This window comes from Gossypium hirsutum, chromosome A12, assembly GCF_007990345.1.
Source record: "Gossypium hirsutum isolate 1008001.06 chromosome A12, Gossypium_hirsutum_v2.1, whole genome shotgun sequence".
NCBI lineage: Eukaryota > Viridiplantae > Streptophyta > Magnoliopsida > Malvales > Malvaceae > Gossypium > Gossypium hirsutum.
Genome location: NC_053435.1, coordinates 89,141,046 through 89,155,033, shown reverse-complemented (window position 1 = coordinate 89,155,033; position 13,988 = coordinate 89,141,046). Strand labels below are relative to the sequence as shown.

The 13,988-nt window shown below is 29.4% G+C and overlaps 2 long non-coding RNA genes across 2 annotated transcripts; both read right to left on the bottom strand.

The window, feature by feature from the left end:
• Window positions 1-6,849: 6,849 nt before the first annotated feature.
• On the bottom strand, window positions 6,850-9,638 carry LOC121210954 (uncharacterized). Its single transcript, XR_005906267.1, has 3 exons — window positions 9,555-9,638; window positions 8,998-9,081; window positions 6,850-7,988 (listed from the first exon to the last, which is right to left on the bottom strand). It is a non-coding gene; the product is annotated as an uncharacterized lncRNA (long non-coding RNA).
• Window positions 9,639-11,419: 1,781 nt separating this feature from the next.
• LOC121210953 (uncharacterized) lies at window positions 11,420-12,354 on the bottom strand. The gene is made up of 2 exons (XR_005906266.1): window positions 12,157-12,354; window positions 11,420-11,815 (listed from the first exon to the last, which is right to left on the bottom strand). It is a non-coding gene; the product is annotated as an uncharacterized lncRNA (long non-coding RNA).
• Window positions 12,355-13,988: the final 1,634 nt, after the last annotated feature.

Sequence of the window (13,988 nt, the reverse complement as noted above, 5' to 3'; positions counted from 1 at the left end):
TATTAAATTAAATAATTAAATTATATGATTTTTGTATAATAAACAAATTGAATAATGACAATTGTAATAAGAATATTAGTACATTTGTTATAAAATAATTTGTTTACTTAATATTAAAGTAATAGATAATTAGAATTAAATTATTAATATAAAACAAATAAGGTAAAGTAAAGTAAATAGAATAAAACGAAAGTAAAGGAAAAAGAAACAACAGCCAACAAACAGAATAAGAAACAGAGAGCATTTGAAAAACAGGGGAAGAAAAGGGGAAAATTGGGATTTTAAAGCTTCAAGTTTGTTTGCTAACAAGGAAAACAAGGCATCGGCATCCAAAGGAAAAGAAAAGATTGTTGAGGAGTAAACTCGTATTCCGGGTTTGTATTATTATAACTCAAACTATTTATTAAATGTATATTGAATTTATAGTTATGGAATAATTAAGATAAGGTAAGTATTATATTTGAAATTAAATATGAGTATGTGTGAAAATTAATTTGTATATGAATTAAGATAATAGATGTTTGAATTCATTGAGTATTGAAAATTTTTGTGGAAATGAAATTGAAATTGGAAAAGTAAAATAATACCCTATTAACTTGTCGGACTAGATTTGATACAAATGGCATGCCATTGGATTTGTGATGTGATGAGGAGATTTGTAGTTTGGCCGAGAAGATGTTTTTGTTATTATATACTTTGGTTTATCTGAAGAGGCATTTAATGCCTTATTGGTGTGTTATGGAGGATTTATAATATTCTGGATGTGTTTGGGTTGGATATTCTGGTGTATTTGGGTGGAATCCGCGTATCTGTCAGAGTCCGAGCCTTGTTAATAGGGTAAATAATTGAAATAAAATTTTGAAAATGAGATTAATTGTTTTGGCACTATTGAAAAGTATGAGAAAAAATGTATGAGTTAAATTATGAATTGAGTTAGTATGTGAAAAATGAAATATGAATTTAAGAGTTATGAAGTAATATAATTATATATAATTAGTTTAAATGATTATAAAGTTTATGGTTGATGTTTGTAATTTATGAATGTTAAATAGTTTTGATTTATAGTAATACCATTGAGTATGAAATACTCAGCGTACGGTTGTTTCCGTGCGCAGGTCATTAGAGTCTCGGATCTGGTCCAGCATCCAAAACAAACCCGACTCCAACAAGAAAATTTTGGTGATGTATTTCTTCCTTTTGTTAAGTGGCATGTACTAGGTAGTTGAATATGAATTATGTATATACATTTAAGTTAAATGATTTTGGTTGTATATAAATGATTATAATGTTTTGGATTATGAATATGATATAAAGTCATGAAATGGTAAATTTGGTATTAAATAATTGAAATGAAATAAAAGTTATTAATTATACATATATACTAACATGTTATCTGCTTAAACTAAGGTATTAAATTATTATTTTGATAAAAATTGGATGTATTTGAGTATACCTAATCATTGGTTGGAGTATTGATATTAGATTGTTTTGGGTTTTAAGTTTGAGCGGTTTTATGTAAAAATAAGCAGAAATGCTCTCGAAATTTTTATAAAAAAAATTTACGAAAAATTTCCGGAGAATTCGAACAAGTTCCGTTTCACTTTTAATTTACGTTTTGGCTTCGAGCGTCTACTATTGGGACTTAACTATTAAATTATACTATGAATGTTATTTTATTTGTGAATTATTTTGTAAGTTGTCTGATATGTCTGGTAATGCCTCGTAACCCTATTTCGGTGACGGTTTGGGGTTAAGGGGTGTTATAGTCACAACATAGGGAGCAAAATGCAAGAATTGTCATACTGCTTTTGGTGTCGTGACACAGCCATAGGATGTCGCGACATACCCCTGAATCCATCCTTAAACTACACATACTACCCTTAATGTCACGACACAGGCACTAGGGTGTCGCGACACTGGCCCTGTATGGGAGATAATTACAAGCTAGGGGTGTTTTGATATGCACAATCAAAAGTTAGCCACAAGAGCATTAGGTAAACTAGAGTTGAGGCTGAAGGCAACCCTAACTCTATAAATAAGCTCCTAAACACTTGTTAAAGGACAACTTTTGATATTCTAAGTTTTTCTTTGTAATTTAGTTTTCATTTTTTTCTTAGGGTTTGGTTTCTTTTCAGTTCTTTTCATTTGTGTTCTTTAGAGAACCTAATTTGTAGACACAATCAAACATTTGAGGATTTCTACGCTTCATCAATCGAATACAATCAGGATTCTCTAAACTTTATTCTTGATTTATTTTTTCATGCATATATTTATTATCATGTTTACTATGCTTATGGATTCCATGAGTAACTAATCCTCTTATGGAGGAGTAGCGAGTGGAAATGTGATTCATTAGTTGCTATTTAAAGGTTTCTACCGGATCAGCTGTTCAGGAGAGGAAAAGCTTACACCCTAGGGTTGACGACCCTAGGAAGTCATTTAGGTAGGAATTAACCCAAATTTGGTATAGCTTATCCGTGAACACCTTAGCCCTGAATCGATCTGGACTACGAGTTCGAGAGATAAGTAGTTCTTGCCAACTCATTACTTTAGTAGAAGATCGAGAGATCCTACTAGGGTAAAGACTAGTAGATTGAATAGAATCCCGAAATAGGAATTAGTTATAATCACAAAAACAATCTAATCACCCATGTTTTCGTTTGACTGAATTTAGAAATTAGTTTTCCAAAGTCCCTTTTAATTATTTATTTATAAATACCCAAAAAATCTTTCGTTTTGTTTTATCTTAATATAATTAATTTAAACTACTAATTAATTCTATTTGCGTTTAAGTTAACTTTAATTTAGTACTCACCTCCCTTGGGTACGATCCTCTGAGTACTTACCTACTTCTTTGTAAAACTATATTACAACCTGACCTGTATACTTGCGGACACCGCCTCAAATCTATATCTTTCGTTCCAGTATTTACACCCTAGACGTTAGTACGTCAGGAGGTGTTCATTAGTGTTGGATCACCAGTACACCCCATGGCGCAGCGGAAAATTAAATCTGGTGATCACATCCAGGGATCCATGTGCAAGGAACAAATCAAGGTGAAAAGGGTATGAACAATTACCTTTAGTCGTCTAAACAATCGAATGAGCAGATTACACAATTGTATGTCGATTCCAAACTGATACAAAAATGTTTCGACCTCTACGTAATTCACCGCTGTGACAACAAACGATAAGCACTCTCTAAAACATTTTCAGAGAGAAAAATTACTTGACATCTGCTAGACCTCACACATCCTTATTTCAGGTATATTAGGTTTTTCTCAAAAACCCTATATTTCCTAATTTGGGAATCATTAATATTTTATATGAATAAAATCATAATAATTAACCAAATATTATAATTACCATAAGTATAATAATGTTTGACCAAAAAAATTACAATTACAGTAATTATAATAATATTCGATCCTAAATTATAATTACAATAATTATAACAAGGATTTTGATAAATTATTTTTTTAGTTAAATTTTATACGAATCAAATTCATATATTAATTTAACAATATTTTTCATTATGTGTACAACATACTTGTACAAATAATTCGTTCGATATATAACTGTCCAATTAAATTAATTCTATAATCAATTTAATTTATGTTGATAGCTAAATACAATATCAACTATGTTTGGATTTCGTTCGTTTCAACCATAGGGTGTGACCTTGTAGGTTCTTGTAATGTTAGCAGTAATACTAGAACGATTCTAATATTACAAACAATGAGTGGCATCTAGCAATGTAACGCCCCTTACCCGAGACCATCGCTGGAGTCGAGCATGAGACATTACTAAACTTATTTTAGCATTTAAACAAGTTCAAACAATTCTCGTAGTAAACTATCCATCTACATTACAGTTGTTAAAAAAATCATATCTCGAGTTACAAAACTCAAAATCCAATTCCATGAATTTTCTCTGAAACTAGACTCATATATCTACTTACTAATTTTTTTCTAGAATTTTTGGTCAGGCCAATTAGTACAGTTTATTAGTAAAAGTCTCCCCTGTTTCAGGGTTCGGCTACTCTGACCCCTGTCTACTACGAATCAAATTTATTCCTGTACAGAAATCCAATGACTATGCCATTTGTTTCAATTAAAAATAGAATATCCATACATATAAAGTGTGAGTCCTACTTATTTATACACAATTTATGGTGAATTTCTAAAGTCAGAACAGGGAATCCAAAAATTACTCTAACCCTGTTTCACCAAAACGTAAATATCGCATAAAATACAACTCTTTTATCTATTTTGTTTCTTCCATATAAAAATAGATTTATTAAGCTTCAATTAAATATTTTATTCATCATCTAATTCACTTTATACTATTTTTGGTGTATTTTCAAAGTTGGACTGCTGCTACTGTCCAAATCTGTTTTAGTATAAAATGTTGATAACTAAGTTTATAACATCTTCATTTCTTCTCTCTACAATATTTACCATCACTTCCTCTAATTTCTCTTCACTAACATATCAAAAACATACTATACTTAAGGTTTTGGTAACATTTACAAAACATACCAAAATATCACTTAACAACTTAGGTACTTTCAAAATGACCAAAAGACATCCTAGGTACAATGCCATTTTCCAAAAAGATAGAAACTCCACCAATTTGAGTTTGGGGATCGGCTTGTATGCTAAGTCCTTATACTTTCATACCTAGCCTGCGCACGGAAACAAACCATACGCTGAGAATACTCTCGGTGGTATTTCTATAAACAATCGCTTAATCAACTTTAAAACATGGTAATTCAAACACATTATTTCTATTATTCAATATCAATCATCATTTCAATAACAGTCAATCAATCAGTACTTTAATAATCTTTACTTTATTTACCCTTATTAACATAACTCGGACATTGACAGATACACGGATCCAACCCACACTCCGGGATAAGCACATAGTGTTTCATCGGAACAAATCTGAAACTTTAACATTATAGTACACAAAGTACTTCATCGGAACAAATCTAGAACTTTAACAGTAGTCGACACATAGTGTCACATCGACTCAATGTCGGAATATCCCAATACTTCCAATTCCTATGACATGTCAACTATATCCAACTAGCCTGACACTATTAACAGGGTATTCAAAATCACATTCATTTCAATATGGTGAGAATACTTACCTCATTCACATTTTCATACAATATAAATATCAAATATAGCAATAACGATTAAGCTCGGTTTATAGAAATACAAACCACTATTTATCGAATTTAATCGATATCTTCGTTCACTTTCTCTTTTCCCTTCTTGGATGACGTATCCGGTGCTACGTTAGCTACGGACAATCATACAATTAAAAATCATCAATATACTAATTCATAAAACACATTTTCACTTTCTATCAAAATTTTACAAAAATTCCAATTTCATCCTTTTCCCATTACTAATCTTTTTTTTAACTAAATCGTCATATTTTCATTTAATCAACTCATTAACAATTTCAAGCTCATAAAAAAAATCATCATAAAACATAAATTTTGAGCTCTATACAACTTAGTCCCTAGTTAAACCTAACTTAAAAACTCATTTAACAAATCACTTCTAACTTCAATTTCTATCAATTTAACCCCATAAAACCTCAATTTATTCAACTAAATCAATATCTAAAAATTCTCTATTCTTTTCTTCATTTTAACCTTATACATGTAGAACTTTGAATTAGGCATCCATCAACATAAAAATCACAAGAAAATGAGCTAAAACAACTTACCAATCAAGCTTTAGGGCCTTAATCCTCAAATTTTCCCTTTTCTTTTTCTTTCTTTCTTTCTCACGTTTACTCTCTGTAACTCTTTCTATCTTTCTTTTTTTTATTTCATTTCCTTTATTCATAAATCTATATTCAATATAATAATATTATATAATAATATTAATAATATAATATTATTCTAATAAAATAACTTAATCTATAAGAAAAACTACTTTAACACATTTAATATTTTTACCAACTATTACACATGTTATACAATATTAACACACACATGTCACTTAGGGTCTAATTGCTAGAGTAGTCCCTTTACTAATCTTTAATCTATAATTAAACTTTTATACCTTATGCAATTTAGTCCTTATTCTAAATTCAAGTTACTTAACTTAATCAAACATTAATCAACCACTCAACTATAATTCATAAATATTTCTAATAAATATTCATGAATTAATTTCACGGAAACAGTACTCAAGACTCGATTTCTAATACCGTAACTTTTGGTTCATTACAAGCAATGCATCATTGCTACCTAAGTTACAAGAAGTCATGATTTGACATAACCTTTATGTGATTAACCCTTCATGTATTAAATCATTTTGTCCTTTATATCTAGAATGGACACAAGTCGTGGAATAGTCACAATTGCATAGTCCATCTAATGTTTCTTGATATCCTGAGTAGACTATGAAAAACAAATAAGTATGATATTTTATATCAACTTATTCAAGCATGGCCATGCATTTCTGGTCTCACTCAATTAAGTGGCCTAGGATATTGCTCCCATTATTTCGGAGGGACAAATTCTATATTGATCAACCATATCCCACTACATAGATTGTGGTATATCCAACATCAGCCTTTATAGAACAACCAGTTACGGTGGACGTTTGACTGTATCAAAATATACGACTAATGATGTTGGGATAATGATGATCTCAAGTCTGAGGATCATATACATAGTAATCACTATGTGTAATGTAACACCCTTATCCTATACCCGTCGCCGGATTAGGGTTATGAGGCATTATCGGTTAACATAAATTTTAAATCAACTTCTATCGTAATTTAACTAATAAAAATTTTAAATCAACTATCATGCTTCAATTTAATATTACATAAGAAATAAGAATTAAACTAATCAAATAATGCCAATAAGGAAACATGCAACATTTTTTTTTTAAACTTTTATAACCTTGAGCATTATATGCGTAAAATGTTCTATAGTGATGTAAGCATCATTCGCACACCATGAATGAGCAACCACAAATTAGTTCCTTACAAATAATTAAACCACTCAAGTAATCTATAAATATTATAGTTATATATATATCGTGAGAGATCGGTACGAAATTTTGTTGGCCTTCCATCAAATTAACTAACAAAGTTTACCTTTGCCGAAACACAAGTAAAAATAAACCTAACACATGAATATATATATATATATTTACTTGAAAGCGTATAAATGCATATTACAATGTCACATTATAAATCAAAACATTATCCTGGCAACTATCAAGTCACAAACAAGTCGTTTTATTATGAGCATAAATATATATACAAATATGTGCCAAATCTCAATTTAGCTAGACCATTTCATCCAAACATATCCTATAACCGAATATACCAAAACATCATTGCAAAAGTCTTCTAGCCTAATTATGTAACAATTTTACCTCAGCAGTATAAGTCTTTAACCACATCCATCACTTACCCTTTTAATAATAGCACATATCAAGCTAATATACAAATATCATCACTTTAACTAACATATTTAATAATTCCTTCATAACCTAACTATTATAACAAAAAAAAATCACATTTATTATCTATCATAGCCGAAATATATTATTTAAAACCACATACACACCCAAAATTTTCATCACCGAACTAATCAAGCCAAACACATCCAAAAATTATAATTAATAAAACATATAAGACTAAATCTAAGCGGTATAAGCAAGCCACTCTCCAGCACATAGTACTTATCACAAACTTTATATATATACATAACACATGCCACAAACTAAGATAAACATAACCCATGCCTAACATGACCGAATTTATATAATAAAATTTAGCCATCTTCGCATGGCTTTTATAGATGCATTCATTTCCAAAGTACTTAACCTCAAAACCAGCCTATACATACCATAATTCAAGTTCAGTTTAAAAGTACCAAAGCTGTGGATAGTGTGACGAGCTTGGCTGACAATCCCCGAGCTTGTAGCTTGATTCCAAAATCTATAAAATAAAGTAAACACAACACACAGAATAAGCTATCACAGCTTAGTAAGTTTTAAGCAAACAAACAATCAAATAAAATTAATTAATATAACTAAACAGAACCAAATTATTTTATCATACCACATGTAGATCCAATCGTTTATAAATACATATATTCATACTAAGTATGTATTTAAACATATAATAAATATTTCTCTTTTATTTATTATTTTTATTATTTTTTATATTATCACCTTGACCGAATATTTATATCACCAAAATTCATATAAATTGCTTTTAATCTTCATAGCTGAATATATAATACGTACTTAGTTTACACGCACAAACACAGAACTCATGTGATTTATTATGCTTCCACTTGCATGTATTAACCATATAAGCGAATATGTACCTCATCACTTAATCACATACACATAAGAACTATTACAACATGCTTACTAGTCAATCACAAAATAAATACACATATCATACATATATTTTTTTAAACTTATACTTACAAAATTTGTAACAAATAACCAAGGTGTTTACTTACCTTTGTTCAAATAAATGACAAATAAATTCTTACCTGATCTATAGTTTGTTTTACACATTCGTTCTCATTATGCCTCTGCCCGATGAACCATTCGGAATTGGATAGGACACTCAGATAATTGCACAAGTCGTACACTGCCAACGTCCCAGACGTGGTCTTACATGTAGCCACATACCGATGCCACTGTCCCAAACAGGGTCTTACTTGTAAACACATATCAGAACCATATATCGATGTCATGGTCTTACTCGCACACATGTATCGGAATCCTATTTCATGACATATGTATCCTAAATATTCCTAAAGTTCATACGGGGCTTTTGGACTTCGTATCTCGGTCGAATTGAACTCGAAAGTGTGGTAGCCACATTTATACATATTCGCCATAACACAATTAAATTCTAACATTCCATAACAGCATATAATTATAACATTAATTTACTAATAAATACATCTATTTGCTTATAAACTTACCTCGGATGGTATAAAACAGAATCGGGCGACTAGTTGACAACTTTCGTTTTTCCCGGTCCAAATCCGATTTCTTTAGTTCTTGATCTAAAAATATTCAAATTAAGCTCATTCAAACATATTTTCATTCAATTTAATCCAAAAACACATAAATAGGAAAATTACCATTTTACCCCTAACATTTATAATTTTTACAATTTAGTCCCTATTGCACAAAACACAAAAATACACAAAATTTCCAATTACCCATGTTTAGCCGAATCTTACCCATTACCATACGAGTCCATATATTTCATTAATTTCACATTTTAGTCCCTCAAATTATTATTTTTGCAATTAAGTCCTAATTACTCAAAATTATCAAAAATTCCAATACAAAATATGTTAAGCTAAAACATATCTTTCATTTTTCATCATCAAACCACAAAAATCACAAGCTATCAACATTGGCACAACTCAAAATATTCATCAAAATAAAAAATTTAAGCATGGGTTTTGTAGTACTCGAAACAACGATCTCAAAAACGTAAAAATTATCAAAAATCGAGTTGAACACTTACCTTAATCTAGCTTGAACAAGGCCGAACCCTACTTTGTTTTATTTCTTTTTCTTTGTTTTAGTTTCGGTGCAAGGATGAAGAAATAACATGGATATGGCTTTTTATTTTATAATATAATAACATATATTAACTTATTATTATTTTACCTTTTTTTTTCTTTTTAACTTTAGTTAATATATTATAAAATCATCTACTACCATCCAACATTATATATATAATGCGATAATTTCACCATAAATACCCCCACTTAGAAAGCCATTAACAAATAAGCCCTTTACAAAATAAACTACCTACTTTTCAATTTACGCGATTAAGTCCTTTTATTTAATCGGACACCTAAACGACAAAATTAAACCATGAAAATTTCATATATATAAAGTCACACAAAATAAACATAGAAAATAATTTTTAAATATTTTTATGACTCGAATTTGTGGTCCCGAAACCACCGTTCCGATTAGGGTCTAAATCGGGTTGTTACAAGTAATGTTATAACTATTAAATAATAATCCAAGAAACATACTCATAGCGGGTCAGTCCAATATGTTGTTCTCTAACACACATACTTATGTGTTGATTTTGACATCTTATGTCAATGACAACACTTTGCCATCAATTAAGTACACGTTAATCTTAATGCATTATTGTTGTCCAAGCCCACAATAATACTCGACTAAAGACCTTTTAAGAATAATCATATTATTCTTAGGACATTATTATAAAATAGTTTATTTATATACACAGAAAATAAATTGAAATAATAATGGTTATACCTTATATTAATAACGAGGTAAAATAAGTATGTTATTACAATCATCTCATGATTGGTCTTTGGGCATACTCTAACAATTGGTAATATGTATATATTAAAAGGGTTAAATCATATGATATGGCAAAAATAGAAATTTACATTAGTATCGTCGAATCATATGCATGGTAAACCAAAAGCTTATTAGTCCAAATATACTAATTAGTTGGCATAATCGGTTAGACCATCCCGATCAATAATGATGCAACAAAATAAGAATTTACATGGATATTTATTGAAGAATTTGAAGCTTCTTAATTTATCAAGTGTTGCTTGTTCTCAAAAAAGATTTATTAAACCTCACTAGCAAAAGTTGATATTGAATATCTTGCATTTCTAAAAGAAATATGGGTTCATTTATCCAACAAGTGGATATTTTTATATTTTGGTAAATGCATCTACAAGATAATCATAAGTGAGTTATCAACACACAACTTGTAGTTTGCAAGATTACTTGTTTAATATTTGTCTAAGAATAAAACTTTTAGATCATGCAATCGAGACAATTCTTGCTAATGTTGGTGAGTTTATTTTTCAAACTTTCAATGATCATTATGTGTTAGATTGTTGGTGCAAGTAAATATCACAAAGCTTGATTTTTGAGAATAAAATAGTTTAGCAAAATTAATGACTCAATCCCTCCAGTTAGTAGCTAAATCGTATCTTTTGAAAAGAAAGGTTTTTATATACATGTATAAGGATATGATATTTTACATGAATCGACATGCATCATGTTAATAAGTTATGATAAATGTTCCTCATTACAATTGGTTTTTGGTTAGAGTAAAATACAAGCCGTTTTAGAATTTTTAAATGTACGGTATATGTTTAAGTTATGTTAGGAAATGTGCTCATTTTGTATCAACCATGTAACTATTTTCTATGTATTCAAACGATGGATAAATAAAAAAAAAATCTAATTTCACATTTCACTATTATATCTTTTTTTTTGTCTTTCATGTTTTGCATACATAGTGAAATTATGACAAACAAATATTAGCTCATTGACTGTTGTATTAGCCCAAATTTGATCGGGCTGAAGATAGAATAAAAAGGGTTAAATAAATAAGTATTTATCTATTTTAAAAGTCCATTAAAAGTCCATATACAGAGTCCAAAAGAATTAAACCCCAGCAGCCCAAAATACACCCGTAGCCCAATTTAAACCAAACCAGGTTACACCCAAGCCTAAATAACAGACCCTAGACTAAAGTGGCCCAAAAGGCCCAAAACGGTAAAAACAGACAAGGAAACCCTAGGGTTTCTTGAGAACACAGCGCCGCAAGGAGTTTCTAGAAGTTTCGGGCACTCCAAATGACATGACCTTTCATCTCACAGATTCAACGGCCCGATCGTCGCCACCAAGCACGCCGCAATTTCTCGTCTCTGTCACCACTAGACTTCAGCCTCCATCAATTCTAGCAATCTTCCATCACCGAGATCTTTGGGGTATCTGCAAGAAAAGGAAAGAAATCAAAGCAAAATGCAGCAGCTATACTAGAGCAGGAAATGGAAAGAAATCTTCTGATTTCTTTCCAAAATAGGCAGTAGTCTAAGGCTATAAAGCCTTTTGCAAAATCTGTAAATAAGAGGAGAAAACAAAAATACAGAAAAAAGATTTTACTAGCAGTTGTATCCATTTAGAGCAGAAGAAATAAAAAAGCAGTTCTTTTTTCGTTTCTTTTGGTAATCAAATCATTTTTTTTATTCTTTTCTTTTTCTTCTATTTGTTTTCTGACTTGTATACAATGATTTGAGAAATAATAAAAGAAAATAAAAGAAAAAGGAGGCTACCTGACGATTGGCGAAGGAAGGGAATGGTTTTTCGAACCCTAGACACCGTGCGCGGTGGTCCTTAGGGCGGGGCATGGGCGCGTGAAGCCTACACCGGGGCGAGGCCTACAGAAGCCAGAGCCCGGAGCTTCTCTCCTTTCTCTCTCTCTTTCAGAGAAAATTTTAGGTTTTTTTTTAAAAAATCGGGTTTCAAATGAGTTTAAGGCTAAGAAGTTGGCTTATATAGCCTTAACGAAGCGACATCGTTTCATAACCCCACGATTCGCGCGTTGACCCGATTACCCGGGGAGGATCCCCGCGTTTTTTAGGATTGGGTTAATTACCCAATTGATCCTTCCACCCTTTTTGTGTTTACAATTAAGTTTTATTTTATTTATGATTTAACCCTAATATTTTGTCTCAATTGTGATTTAATCCCTAAAGTAGTTGCTTTAAGTCCCAGTTTAAAACGCAGTCGTTTTGGGAATAGGGAAATTTTCCCAATGAGTCCCTTTTGTTTTGCGCTCATTTTAATTAAGACCTAAATTTAGTTCTATTTCTTTTGAATTCGCCCAGTAATTTTGCTGAATTTTAAATTTAGCCCAATAGATTTATTTTCATTTTATTTTATATTTAAATATTTCATATATTGTAATTTGCTTTTGTTTTTTTACCCCACTTTTATATTATATATTGAAAAATTATTTTATTATATATATTAATATTATTTATTATCTATTGTTTTTTTCGCAAATTATTATTTTACATCATTATTTTTTTATAATTATTCTATTTTTACTTGTATTATATATTTATTAACTATTTATATATATTGTTTTTACATATATACTTTTATTATTTTATATTATATCTATTATATTTCTTATTTCCTATATATTTAAACTATATTTTATTATATAACGTTTATTATATTTTTATTTTTATTCTATATTACTTACTGTTTTTGTTATGTATATCATATATTATCAATTATGTTATTTATGTTTATATTATTCATTATATTATTTATAATTTCAAAATTTGTAAATTAATTTATTTTTTTAAAACTCATATTGTATTCATATTAAATTATTAATTATTTATTATGTATTATTTTATACTTTTTATATATTATGTGTTACTTTATAAGTTCTCTCACATACTTTTAAACCAATATATTTTATATATAATTTTTATCCTTTTATAAATATTTTGTTAATATGTATATTGTATATTAAATACTATTTTAAAATTATTATTAAATATCATGTTTTATTTGTGTTTCATGTATATTTTGTTAACAATTCTCATTTCATTTTATTTTATATTGCATATATCATGTGTTAAATGTCATTTTATATTTATTATTTGATATTACATTTTATGATCATGTACATTGATGTTGTATTACTTTGTTGTATATCATGCATTATCTAATTATTACTTTGTATGTTTGTACGTTTTGTTTATTCATTTCTCAATACATGCTTTATATATCTTTGTATGTATATTGTTAATATTTTCCATGCATATATGATTTTTATATGTATGTATCTAATGCAAGACCTTTATATTACTGCCATCATTTTGTTTAAATGCATGTATTATTTACCTACTACAATAATATGTTACTATGCATGATTTATAATACAATACAGTTCCCCACGCATCATTTTAAGGCCCCAAAGTTTTCAAAAAATATAAAGGCAATGCTTGGTGTTTGGAAATTTCGAGAAAGTAGTACCCTAACTTATTGGGTTGCAACTTTTCTCGTTAAGTTCGAATAATCAAGTACCCTTCTTAGTTTTTAAATGTTTGCAAAACGTGAGCAACTGTCTTGGAATTGCAAAGCA